Source organism: Zootoca vivipara, chromosome 4 (assembly GCF_965207765.1).
Source record: "Zootoca vivipara chromosome 4, rZooViv2.hap1.1, whole genome shotgun sequence".
Classification (NCBI taxonomy): domain Eukaryota; kingdom Metazoa; phylum Chordata; class Lepidosauria; order Squamata; family Lacertidae; genus Zootoca; species Zootoca vivipara.
Window position 1 is genome coordinate 22,422,890 of NC_142587.1, and position 13,289 is coordinate 22,436,178.

Sequence of the window (13,289 nt, forward strand, 5' to 3'; positions counted from 1 at the left end):
ATAAAAGATGAGTGGAAATATGTGGAAGATTACTTTTATAAACAAAAGATAAGCACAAAGTTGGTGATATGTTTGGATTAAGAGGCACAAGTTGATAAGAAATAAGGAAATGGGAAGATGAAAAATAGTTTAAAGTATAAAGAGAAGGAAAGCTTAGCTGAAATTAATTACGAAATGAAACCGGTTATAAGTGTTTGGAAGTCGAAATTTTATTCTATACTGTTCTTGCTAACTGTCCTTTTCAATTCTTTTTTGCCTATTTACCTCTTCCCCCCTTTCCCCCCCTATCCCACCCCATTCCCTCCCTTCCCCCCCATAATGACTTACCTCAGACATTTTTCCTTGTCCGTTCTTCTTTTTCCGTTTGTCTTTCTTCCTTTTCTTTATCTTTTGCTGGTTCCTTTTTATGTAAGGTCTGGAGCATTTGGATTCTTAAGTTAGCTTAAGAATGTTAATTGTAATTTTCGAATCGTTGTATAGTATGTATTTGTTATATGTATTTGTTACACGTATTTTTCTTTTGTGTATCTTCTTTTGAATTTTAATACGCAATAAAGAGTTTTGTAAAAAAAAAATGAAATTCAATTAATGCGTTCCTATGGGCAAAAAAAAAAATTCAAAAAAATTCAATGCATTCCTATGGGATTCGCTAGACAAATTTTTCGTTATAAGAATAGACCCGTGGAACGAATTAAATTCGTCTAGCGAGGCACCACTGTATTTTATACCAGCTCCCCTGGTAGTGTGGGGAGATCTTTGGCAGCAGCGGTGCATGAGACAGAATGGGGTGTATCTGCCCTCCTGATGCTGATACGGTATTGCTGCTGTTTACCTGGCTGGGGCTGAAGTGGGCTGGCCGTTTCACCAGTGCACCTGCTCTGCCTCAGCATCACAACTGCCCTGTATCACCTCCATCCAGGTAAGCATCAGTAAAGGGCCGTGTCTGGAGAAGAGCTCCCCTCCACCCAACGCACTAACACTAATTGTTAGCATTTTTTAATTCTAGTTTTAAAAATACCAGAATTTTAGTTTGTTGTTAGCAATAGTGGTAAGCATTATTAAGCATTAATAAATTGTTGCTAAATAACTATCAAGATGACGTGATGTGATATGGAGAAGTGAGAGGGGGAAATCGAACTCGAGCCTCCAATTCTGGTTCACTGCTAATAATATTAGTGACTGTTTTACTAATTATTAATTGCTCAGGATAACAGTGATAATGTGTGTTATGGGGAAGTAAGAGGGATCATCAGCATCCTGATAGCTTGGGTTGTATCCAATGTTAGTTATACTCAGAGTAAACCCATTGAAAGTGAAGGGGGTTATTGGTTTGTTTTTGTTTTATTATGTATTTTGTATTCGGATTGTGTATTTTTCTGTTGTGAACTGCCCTGGGATCTTCAGATACAGGGTGGTATACAAAATTAGACAGCAGCAGCAGCAACAACAACAACTTTGTTTTTTCGGAGAGGGTCTGGTTATTTTGTTGCAGCTGAAAAATGATGATGTCTTAACTGCTGTCCTGTTTCTTTCCTTTCATAAATGATTTGTAGTTTGGCATGCTTTTAATGTTGTGACCTAATGCTGCTTTGAGGACCCTGTGGTGCTGTGTAACAGGATAAAATTAAATGATACATAAATGTGTGTGTGTAATTGTATATAAATTAAATTAAATTATATATGTAACATGTAACTTTCCCCACGTTTCTGAGTTCTATATTAAAAAGAATTTTATCCAAAGAGACCGAGTTTGTGATTCAATGCATTTGCATGAGTTACAGAAGGTTCCCTTTGAGTCATGTCTGCAAGATTGATTGGTGTGGTGGATAGAAATTACTTTTAAAAAACCTCGTTGAATAACCTCAAAATAATGTGTGTGTTTGATATAATGGAATACCATGGCTGGCTATAGTCCAAATCAATCAAAAATTCATTTTTGTTGGTTCAAGCTTTCACAGTGACCTGGAGACGATCTTGAAACCAAGAGTCATGAAGAGATTGAAGCCAGTTGTGAAATTTAACAAACAAGCCCATTTGATGGTGTGTGGACATCTGCGGGTTCTCAAAATGATAGGTTATGTCATTAAATAATTTATACTGCATTAATTTCATGCATGTCAGATTAAAATATGTAATAGGGCTAAATAACACAATCCACTTTCTCTTTTAATCTTCATGGTTTATCATTAAGGCTAGAGTATCTGTCACAAGGGCCTGTCAGGAAGGTGTTTGATTGAAATTTCATGGGGATATGTATGTTTTGGTGTTATTACTTGTCCACGGAACGTCCCCCCCCCCACCTTTTGACAAATGGTGTTAAACTTTATTACATACTCGTATGCTGCTGTATGCCGTGATCGCTACTACTTATTTTGCAGTTGGAAGGCAATTTCCCCCAATATTTTAAATCAAAGCAGCCCAGGCACAACAGTGGCACCGGAACAAACTGGCAATTGATCTGTTTTTTCCTGCAGAAGTGGTCTTGCTTTATATGTGAGGAGTCCATTATATTCTGGCCTCACTCTCACATTAACTGTGGCACTGTGGCAGGGTCTGCCACCCCCCCCCCAAAGCCTTCCCTTTGTGTCATAGGAAACAGAGAATTTGTGTACAAAGTTTTAATGCATCTCAGCCATGCCCAATCAAGTTATGATGGCAGATGCTCATTCTTTCCTGATTTGGTTGAGATGGTGCAAGAGGTCATTTTTAGAGAGTGGAGATAGATCACCCCTGGAGGAACATCTGGCCAGTTCTTCTGGTATAGTTTCACCAACATCAGAGTAGCATTTGTGTTCCAGAAAAGCCTGCAGTGTCAGGGACTGGCTGGATCACAAAGAGTGGTGGGAGGCTCCAGCTGAGGAACGCCGAAGAAGAAGAAGAAGAAGAAGAAGAAGAAGAAGAAGAAGAAGAAGAAGAAGGCTCAGACCCAGGGTAGTAGTAGTGGGACACAGATCAGAGGAGGGAGGAAACTGGGAGGCACAAGAAACTGGAGATTTGAATGAACAAGAAGAGGTAGAGACAAGGAGCCCTTTGAGTTCAGCTGCCAGGTCCTTCTGCCTTGAGCTCCCCTCCCCTTTTGACTCCATGGTCACACAGATCTTTACACATAGCTGAAAAGAAAGCTAGAAAAGCCCAAGGGGTGGTGGTGGTGGTCCTTCCTCCCCACCAGAGTTTGGGTCTGCTTGGAAGACATCCAGAAGAGGAGGGTTAGGAGGAAGAGGAGGTGCCAAGAGTCAGTCTGGGCAATGTCTTCATGGAGGCAGCCATACCTGAGCGATCTCTGTTGCATACCGGTACTAATTCTCTAAATAAAACAGCTGACTTTACTTCTGAGTCTCCCTTCTGACCTGTTGATGAACCTGATTCCTTGACAGCCTCCTGACATGTTGTTCCAGGACAAAAATTCTGGAGCTGCAAAGACAGTCAAGAGGATCTGTTCTGTTCAGAAGGTAACCAGGAAACTGAGTTTATGCTGCTCACGGAATTGGACAAATTTCTGAGCTGCCCACCTTATGCTTCTCCTACAGCCATGGAGGCAGCAACATATCACAGCTGGAGTGCACATTTGAGGGCAGGAAAGTAAGTGGTAGCTGTGTGTGTGGACATGTTTCTATTCTGCTTGTCATATAGCAGGGTGGGGAACCTGTGACCCTCGAGAGGTTGCTGGACTACAACTCCCATCATCCCTGAGCATTGGTCATACTGGTTGATGAGAGTGTCCAACAACATCAGGAATGTCACAGGTTACTTATCTCATTATAGCTATGAGATACTTATTGTTCGCTCTGTTGATGTCGTAGAATGCTCCCCTAATGCTTAATCTATGCTGAAATGTCCATCTAGCCAAGTTTCTACAAAGTTTAAAGGAACAGCAGCATGGTTATCTCCTTGCTGTTGTTTATTTATAGAATTGATATACTCTTAATTAAAAAGAAAACAAAAACTCTGAGTAGTTCATGCGAGATATGGTCAGAAAAAGTCAGTATTGGTTTCAAGCAAAAATTAAACCATAACATTCAACCAAGATTTTCTAATGACTAAGTAAAAACAGAATAAAGCTGTATATAATACATAAAACTGAGTAATGCACAAACGATGAAGGAAATCAAAGGAGCATCATTGCCAAAGGTACAGGTGACCTGAAAATCCTAACCGGAGAATCTCTCTTACACAATACACAGTAAGCCATTGTTGAGTAGCTACCAATTTTAGTTACTATAAGTAACCAATAACAGGATCTCCTGGGTGGGGCTCTGCCTTGTCTTTTTGGCTTGGAAAGTCTTCAAGACAGTGAGTCAATGCCAGTGATGTAGATTGCAGGAGTGGAGCAGACTTCTGCTTGTTCAGTATCAATGGGATGTCACAGTCCAGCTGTGTTGCAATGCTGTTTGGGCAATAGACACTGCAGTAGTGCCACACAGCTATGCAGTTCCAACAGTATGGTCTAGTTATGGATCAAATTATATTTGCTTGGTATGCAGGTTACAATTCCCCAGGTATTGGAGCTGTGTCACTAATGAAGCAATTTGTTCCATGTCCAGCCGCATCTCATTCCCCGTCATGAACAATAAAGCAGTGGGGTGGTGATGGAATTTTAGATGGAACCAACTCTCCAGCCCTCCTTAAATAAATTCTTGTTAGATTGAAAGGTAGTTCTATTTCTAGTCTAGGGGACGGCAACTGGAAAGGAGAGAACGCTGATCAGAGGAAACGGAAAGAACTGCAATGAGTGTAAAAATGTATTAATCAGGAAAGTATGCTGCCGTTTCCAATGAAGAGAGATGGTGGGCTGTGTTGACTTTCTACTTTATCCCTGGAAAGGCATCCTTGGGATTGGCTTTAGCCCAGTCCTGGAGTGAGATGGAGAAAGAAGGAATACAAAGGTCGTGTTTCCAAAGCCTTTGGAAGTTCAGGTACTTACTAAAGATACCATCTCATTGGGGAAAAGTCACACCAAAGACAAAAGTGCTGGACTCTGTAACTGTATTTGGCCTAAAATTATTTTTGGGTATGTTTTTAAGGTTGGTTTTTTAATTGGTAAATCACTTCAAGATGGGAATATATCTGATCACCATCCTAGCAATGACAATATACTTGGTAACTAAAAGTATCACTGCATGATACTAGGAAATGCATTTAGTGACCTGGTAAGTCCACACATAATGTTAGTTCCTGCCCCAGTTAAGTACCCCATACTAAAGCTCTGAAATAAGTATTGAACCAAAAACTTTGCACAATGGTCCTTGAGCATATGCTTTGTATGCACAATGTCCCATTTTCAATCCTTGGTAAAGGGACCCCTGACCCTTAGGTCCAGTCGTGACCGACTCTGGGGTTGTGGCGCTCATCTCGCTCTATTGGCTGAGGGAGCCAGCGTACAGCTTCCGGGTCATGTGGCCAGCATGACTAAGCCACTTCTGGCAAACTAGAGCAGCACATGGAAACGCCGTTTACCTTCCTGCTGGAGCGGTACCTATTTATCTACTTGCACTTTGATGTGCTTTCGAACTGCTAGGTTGGCAGGAGCTGGGAGCATGCAACGGGAGCTCACCCCGTTGCGGGGATTCGAACCGCCGACCTTCTGATCAGCAAGCCCTAGGCTCAGTGGTTTAACCCACAGCACCACCCACGTCCCTTATATCAATCCTTGGTACTTTCAGACAAAGTAGGGATGGATGACTGTTCTTGGTCAAGGGCTGCGTTTCTCTCAGGGAGCTGCATTTCTGTCCTGTCTTGTGGGACTAAGTGCCATCTGGAGCAAATGATTGACTGATGTCCCAAAGGACCCAGTTGCAAGGATTCCAAAGAAAGATGCACAAAACCCCAGCACGCTCAGTTCTAGTGCTTTATTATAAAGTAGGTATATATCTCAAGAGACTTACAGACAGCAATTGAAGGCAGGATTCCTTGCCGTTGCGGCTTTGTTGTTGTTGTTTAGTCGTTTAGTCGTGTCCGACTCTTCGTGACCCCATGGACCATAGCACGCCAGGCACTCCTGTCTTGCACTGCCTCCCGTAGTTTGGTCAAACTCATGTTCGTAGCTTCGAGAACACTGTCCAACCATCTTGTCCTCTGTCGTCCCCTAGGGGTGGACAACCGAAAGAGCAAGCCTTCATCATGACTATCAGTAAGGTGTTAATAATTTGTGCATTACTTATACAAAACTGGCAGCAATAGTTCCATTATTCACACCTGGTTTGAGGCCTGTTCCTCACTCCCATCCATCTCTCAGATAAGGGAGTAGCTGATAGACAAAGAAGCCTCCCCTCTCTCAACTAGCTAAGCCAACAACCAAGGCTCCGCAGCTTCAAAGCAAGCAGATAAGCATCTATGATCCCATTTTACACCTCACACCAATTAGTCACAAGGTTTTCTTGACTAACAAGATGGCGTTTACAGGTCTTCTGGGATTGTCGCACCATTTGGTTCTACACAATATCAAAGGGGAGGGTGGGGCTAGAGCAAAAAGTAGGTGGGACTGGAGCCAAATATGGGGAGAACCACTCCATCCTCCCCATTTTCCCCTCCTTGACATCCATAAAGGGCCTATCCATCCCTAAGTTAAAGGAACTTAGTAGAGCTTAATAAGACCTTCAACTGTGGCTTCTGCCAGTCAAAAGTAGACAACAGTGGCCTAAATGAATCAGAGATCTGACTCAATATATGATAACTTAGTATGTTCACAAGGCCCCTTCACTTTCATTTTGACTGGTCCTTGTAGTAGTGTCTACAATGGATTCTTGTCTGCTTGACAATCTATTTAGATAATGCAAAGGTTTCCAAAAATTGTTTGGGGGGGGGGGAAAGAACCTTGGGTCACTTTTTTTAAAAAAGACTCTCCCTTAATTCAAGGTCCATGTTATCTAGATGTCTGCACTTCATAAAGGCTATGTGCAACCAGATAACAGATAAATTGAACAGAAAATAACCTTTTCCCACTTGCTGCTCCCGGTATTACAGCTGGTCGGCAAAGAAAGTAATTTCTCCTGCCGTCATACTATTTCTCCCCAGTCATTCTCAGAACTCATACTTTAACAAGTAATGAGTTATTGTAAATGACATTCCTTTCTAACATATTGGTTGATTTGCCTACATCTGGATTGTCTGGCAAAGTTAATGGAAAATATAGTATCTCATTATGTGTGTGGGCTTTATGATACTATATCTGAACTAGCGCAGTTCTTTTCTCTCACAGGAGGCTACCAAACAGACCCCAGGAAAGATAATATTATAACCTTGTAGAAACTCATATGCCACTAGTATTAATTGGGGTCCAGCCTGTCTGGGATGGGGTCGTATCCCCCTTGAAAATTCAGGTTCATAGGCTGAGTGCTCTCCTGACTCTGTATGAGTCCAGGCCTTAGCAGGGACCAGAGTATCTTCACACAGCTAAGGTTGATGAATAATTCCCTCCAGTTCTTAGAAGTGTCAGAGCTCACCAGGATGACATGTGACTTTGTTACATCTTGTTTGGATTACTCCAATGTGGAGCTGCTTTTGAAGAATGTTTGGAAACTTCAGCTGGTCCAGAATGCTGAAGCTGGACTGTTGACCAGAGCCACTGTCATTCCCATGTTGCAACAATTTCACTAGCTCCCAGTTTACTCCTGGAGACAATTTAAAGTGCTGGTTATGACTTAAAGCCATCTCAAGAGCAGGAGAAAACAAGCTTGTTCCCTCTTGCATGTGGCAGCCCTTCAGATATTTGAAGATGGCTTCATGTCTCCTCTCAGTCTTCTCTTCTCCAGGCTAAACATACCCAACTCCCTCAACCATTCCTCATAAGCAGGCATCCCCAAACTGCGGCCCTCCAGATGTTTTGGCCTACAACTCCCATGATCCCTAGCTAACAGGACCAGTGGTCAGGGGTGTTGGGAATTGTTATCCAAAACATCTGGAGGGCAAAAGTTTGGGGATGCCTGCTCATAAGGCTTGGTTTCCGGACCCTTGATTATCTTGGTTGCCCTTCTCTGCACACGTTCCAGCTTGTCAATATTCTTCTTAACTTGTGGCTCATCCTAATGTGATTTTCCTTGATGAATGTTATTGGCTTTTAAAAAACTATTGTGCATTTTAAAATTGACTTTTAAAAAATGTTTTAGTTTGTTGTTATTACTGTTATTAATCGGATATACACTGAAATAAATAAATAAATAGATGGATCTCATTCTACTGGCAAACACTGTACGGTGTTAAGAGTAAAATGTGTTTCTTTATTTCTTTTCCCTCTTGCATTTAATTTAGTGCATTACATATTGTACCAAAGTAATAGATATTCATTATGTCAGTCAGCAAAAACAGTTGCTTTGCGGGGTGGGGGGGAAGCTGTGGGAATCAGATTAACAGGAGACGACAAGCTGACCAAACAGGAAGTGGCAGTGAGGCTGGCATGACGGCTCAGTGGTTGTGACAGGCAATTAGTGAACAGAGCAGAACAGATGTAACAGGAGGCAGCAACAATTTACCGAAGTATTAGTTTGCTCAGTTTGTGGTTCAGATCCTGGAGCATGTTTGTGGATACAAACAAATGCTAATGCACCCTTGGCAGGAAAGACGAAGGAAGAGCCTTGCTTTGAAGGGAGAGAAAGAAGAGATATTATCTCCTCTAAAAATAGCCTTTCGTGAATCTTTTCAACGAAGTTAGTGTGCCACAGTGAGGAGTGGGCTGAATCCAGATGTGGGAGCAATCCAAACCCAAGATCCGCTGGGTGGAGCAGAATTTGGATTAGGTAGATCTCTGGCTGAGCCTGGGCTCAGCCAGGACTATGCTGGCTAAGATCCTTCATCCTGACTCAACCAGAGCTCATTTGCAGACATCTCCTCGGAGTGGGTCTAATAGGAGGTGTTTGGAGTTGGCTAATAGGAGGCATTTGGCCGGCCAGCTTTCTCTGCATGCTGCTGAGGCAACAGCTCTTCCTGAGAGATGTCTACAGGGGTACAGGGAAGTTCTTCAGCATCCTAACCTGTTGTCTTGTGCCTCATCTATCTGGACTAAATTCCTAGATTTGACATTATCAATAGACTTGACTGGACTTTCCCTGCCCTGTCTCTGCTCTTTGAGATGTGATTTCTCTCTTCTAATAGTGAGTGTTCTGGCTTCAACCTGACCTCCAATGGGACTTTGGTCTGAGAAGAGATAGGACAGGGAGATGGTGAATGGTCCCAGATCCTCTACTAAGAGCTTCACAACTGAGCGGGGATTTTAGCTTCTCCAATTACTTTATTGAGTATTCAATGCACAAAGTTTCTGTGGGGATTAGATGAGGTCTGCTCTTATTGGGTGCTTGTGCTGATTCATTTGTGGGGAGGCTATACAACAGTGACCATCCATCTGGATTTCATCCTGATTCCTTTGTCTTCCTGTTAATCAGTTGTTTATCCCACGCTTTTTTGTGCAAAGGTGGATTTGTTGTGCTAGAGGTACAGCGCTATGTTTATGTAATCGAAGTCTACCACTCTATGCCCTGTGCTAGACTGGCTCACAGATGCCTCATATGAATTGAGCCAAGGACCACAATTTCTCTTTCCTACCAATTCTTACTTCCTTTGTTGGAGATTTCCCCTCTCCCCAAAAAGGATGGCAACATTTCTTTCTAAAAAGTTGGAATATATTTCATCTGAACAGAGAATATTGTGAATCTTGAACCTGACTGGACGGATAAGATATATGCCCTCAAAAGTTTCTAATATTAAAAAGTGTACCATATTTTGCATTTGTTATTTTGCATTTTGACCCTTTGTTTCAGAAAGTGTCCTTCATTTGGTCCACCACATGCTATTGATAATGAAATTCTCCACAGGAAACTTGAAGCTCTCTGTTTTTAGATTCATTGAATCCTGGGATGTTAGGAGCACAGCATATGGTGCTGGTGAGAAGATAATTATTCCTCCAGTATCCTACCTGAGGCCGTTTGTCCAAAATGAAACAAATGAAAGATTGTTAAATAATTATATCTTGTATACTAGGAGCCAGTGAAAGAAAGGTGCGCATATGTGGTAAATCAGAAATGTAAAAAGTTATCAGTTGTAGAAAGCTGATGTGCAGGGCTTATTGGAAAATAATATATATATATATATGATAAGAATAATATTGGAGAAAACTGGATATTGAAACCTGCTTAACCTAAATCATATATTCCAGTTTTACAGCGGCCCTTTAAAGTACGCTTCACGCAGAGTATACACAGTCAGAAGTTGACCTGGCTAAGAAAACACCACCAAGAGCGTAGGGAATTATCTCCCTTATATGAAACCCCTTACTAGCTGCACACTTGTAAAAGTATGCAGATGAAAATACAAACGGTTGGGTTTCTTTAACTAAAAAACAAACTGACTCTAAAGGGACTTTAAACTAAAGATAAATGCTTTCTCTCTTAGCAATGTTATCTACCCACTTTCCAAACCTCCCACAAAACTCCCATTAAAACTACCCAAGAATTAACAGCAAACTAGCATTATAACTAAGCAATCATACTAAGATTCAACTAAGGAATCTCTTAAACTGAGAACAACTGAGAGAGTGATCTACTACGAGATGAATCAAACTGAAAGATCTAACTAAGAGATACAGAAGGCTTTCTGGCAGAGCCTTATATACAAGAAGCAGAGCCCACGCCTGTGAGCAATTAACAGAAACATCGGCACCTGTTTCTCTTAAACAGACAGTATTTACATTAGACCGGCTCTAAAGTAACTTGACTATTCAAAAAATCCAACAGGGCTTGTATTACTAGTTGCATTTTTAATACATTGATCTGAATTCTCTGCTTCCTACTCAACATCATAAAAAAATTCCTTCAGTAGCACCTTAAAGACCAACTAAGTTTATATTTTGGTATGAGCTTTCGTGTGCATGCACACTTCTTCAGATACCTGAAGAAGAAGGTATCTGAAGAAGAAGGTATCTGAAGAAGTGTGCATGCACACGAAAGCTCATACCAAAATATAAACTTAGTTGGTCTTTAAGGTGCTACTGAAGGAATTTTTTTATTTTGCTTCGACTCAGACCAACACGGCTACCCACCTGTACTCAACATCAGTTTGAATGAACCCTGTTTTGTTTTTGACATATTAACCTTTTTTTTCTGTTCACAGAGCTTGAAGGTTGAGAGGCCCCATGAAAGAAGTTCCTTCATTATCGTTATGATAATCAGCTCAATGAAATCACAATCTCCTCTCTTGGTGCACAAATATATAATTAACCACTTAAGTACATACAAAATGCAGTAGGTGTTAAGCCCCCTTTTATAAACATTTACCTTTTCCCGTCATCTCATGGTCAGCATGGCTTCATCCAAATTGCATTGGAGTTGATAGGACAACTTCAAAGTGGAGTGCATTTTGTGATTATTTATTTGACTCGGCATTTGGATGCCAGTATGCAATTCAGCTGGAAGATGAGGACATTTATCCCGAACGTGCCTGGTAAGCTTGTCACAGCTGTCATCAGAGTGTTCTAGCCTCTCATTGGCCATGGCCAATGACAACAGGCTCCTCGCCACTCAGAGTATCTTTGCCTGGATGGCTTCTTGGGGATGTAATGGAAACAGAAAAGCAGGACCTCTTTGCCACCTTCAGCACCATGTGGAGGGCACACGCATGTGCTCCAGTCCATGTTCGACCATCTTCCTGACAAGTTTTCTGATGTTTGGAAAATCAGGATATATTTTGATCTCAGCAGCATTGGAGAAGGCCTTTAGGGCTTCTAATGCACAATGTGTGCATGTTCTATAGCTAAATATTATTTAGCAAATAACATTTTCCCTACACTGATATTTCTCCTCCCAGTTGGTTTATTAATCGTTATTCAAACAACTGCCTCACAGTGATGTTCACTAAAGATACTAAAGAGGATGAATGGAGATTAGGTGTTCATGCTGTCAATAACGTGTTTGCTTTGCCATGAATTTTGCCATTGGAAATCTCCTATGGTTTTCTTCAAATACAACTTTTGGGTGCAGCTAAGGACAGACATCTTGCTGCATTACTCCATCAGTTTGCTGGTATCTTTATGATGTCCTGTCTGCTAGCAACCAGCAAAACCCAGAATAATTCTTTCTGAAGATTACCATGTATAGCTTTTGACTAGCTACTCTTAAAAAAATAAAATAAATGCAGTTATATGATTGCAGCTCAGGACAGGGGCGTACCCAGGATCAAAACTAGGGGGGGGGCAAGCCATGGTCGTTCAGGGGCGGGGCCAAGGCACAGGAGGGGAGGGGACACAAAGTGGGAATGTGGGCGGAGCTACAGGGCCAGCGGGCCCGACGACTCGGCGGCAGCAAAGAAGGAAACAGCAGCCAATGCCCTGAGAGGGCAATGCACGCAGGGGGAGCGGAGAGCTGTGCCGCTCCCCAAGGCAGTTCCTTTCCTATTGCCGGGGGTGGGGGGCAGCGAGGAAGGGTCACTGCCGCTGGGCTACTCCTGCCGCTGGGCTACTCCTACCACCGGCAATCTGGCGCAAACGCCCCCACGCAGCTTCCTTGCAGCAGCCACGACCACCGCCTTCGGGCGCCGCCCCCCCCACTCCTCCTTTGTGGGCTTCTGCCTGCCGAGGCTGAACTGGCTCCTGTCGGTACACTTCCTCTCCCGGCCCAGGAGGAGTCTCAGTAGCAACTCCTAACTCAGGGGGGGGTAGGGGGTGCGGAGGGGGGAAGGGGGCAATTCCCAGCCCGCGGCGCCGACGATCGCAGTGCAGCCTACCGGGAGGCAGAGCGCGGCAGCGGCTGCAACCAATGCAGGGAGCCGCATCTCCTTCGCTTGCCAGCCCAGCAGAACTCTTAGGCAGGAGAGGTTGCCGCCCGGCAGGGCTTTCCATTGGGAGGCGCGAAGGCTTTAGTGGGCGGGAATTGGTGCAAATGTAAGCAGGGCGGGCTGAGAGGAGGAGCCGCCGCCGAGGAGCCGCGGCACCAGCAGCGTTTCCTCCCCCCTCCCCTGTCAACAAACGGGGTGCCTGCGCAGGGTATTTGCTTCCCTAGTCGGGCCCGTGGTTTGGCCTTCTAGGGGGGGCAGCTGCACCCCCCTGCCCATAGCTGCCAAGTTTTCCGTTTTCTCGCGAGGAAGCCTATTCAGCATAAGGGAAAATCCCTTTAAAAAAGGGATAACTTGGCAGCTATGCCCCTGCCCCATGCTGGGTACACCCATGGCTCAGGACCTTAGAATACACAAAATAAGACAGAGCACTGTTGCTAATTGTTCCCAAATTTTGTTTTCATATAGCCAGAAACTCCCAATTCATCTTTTTGGAATTTATCGCCCTCCCCAAAGTCCTGTTTTGCTATCATTCAGGA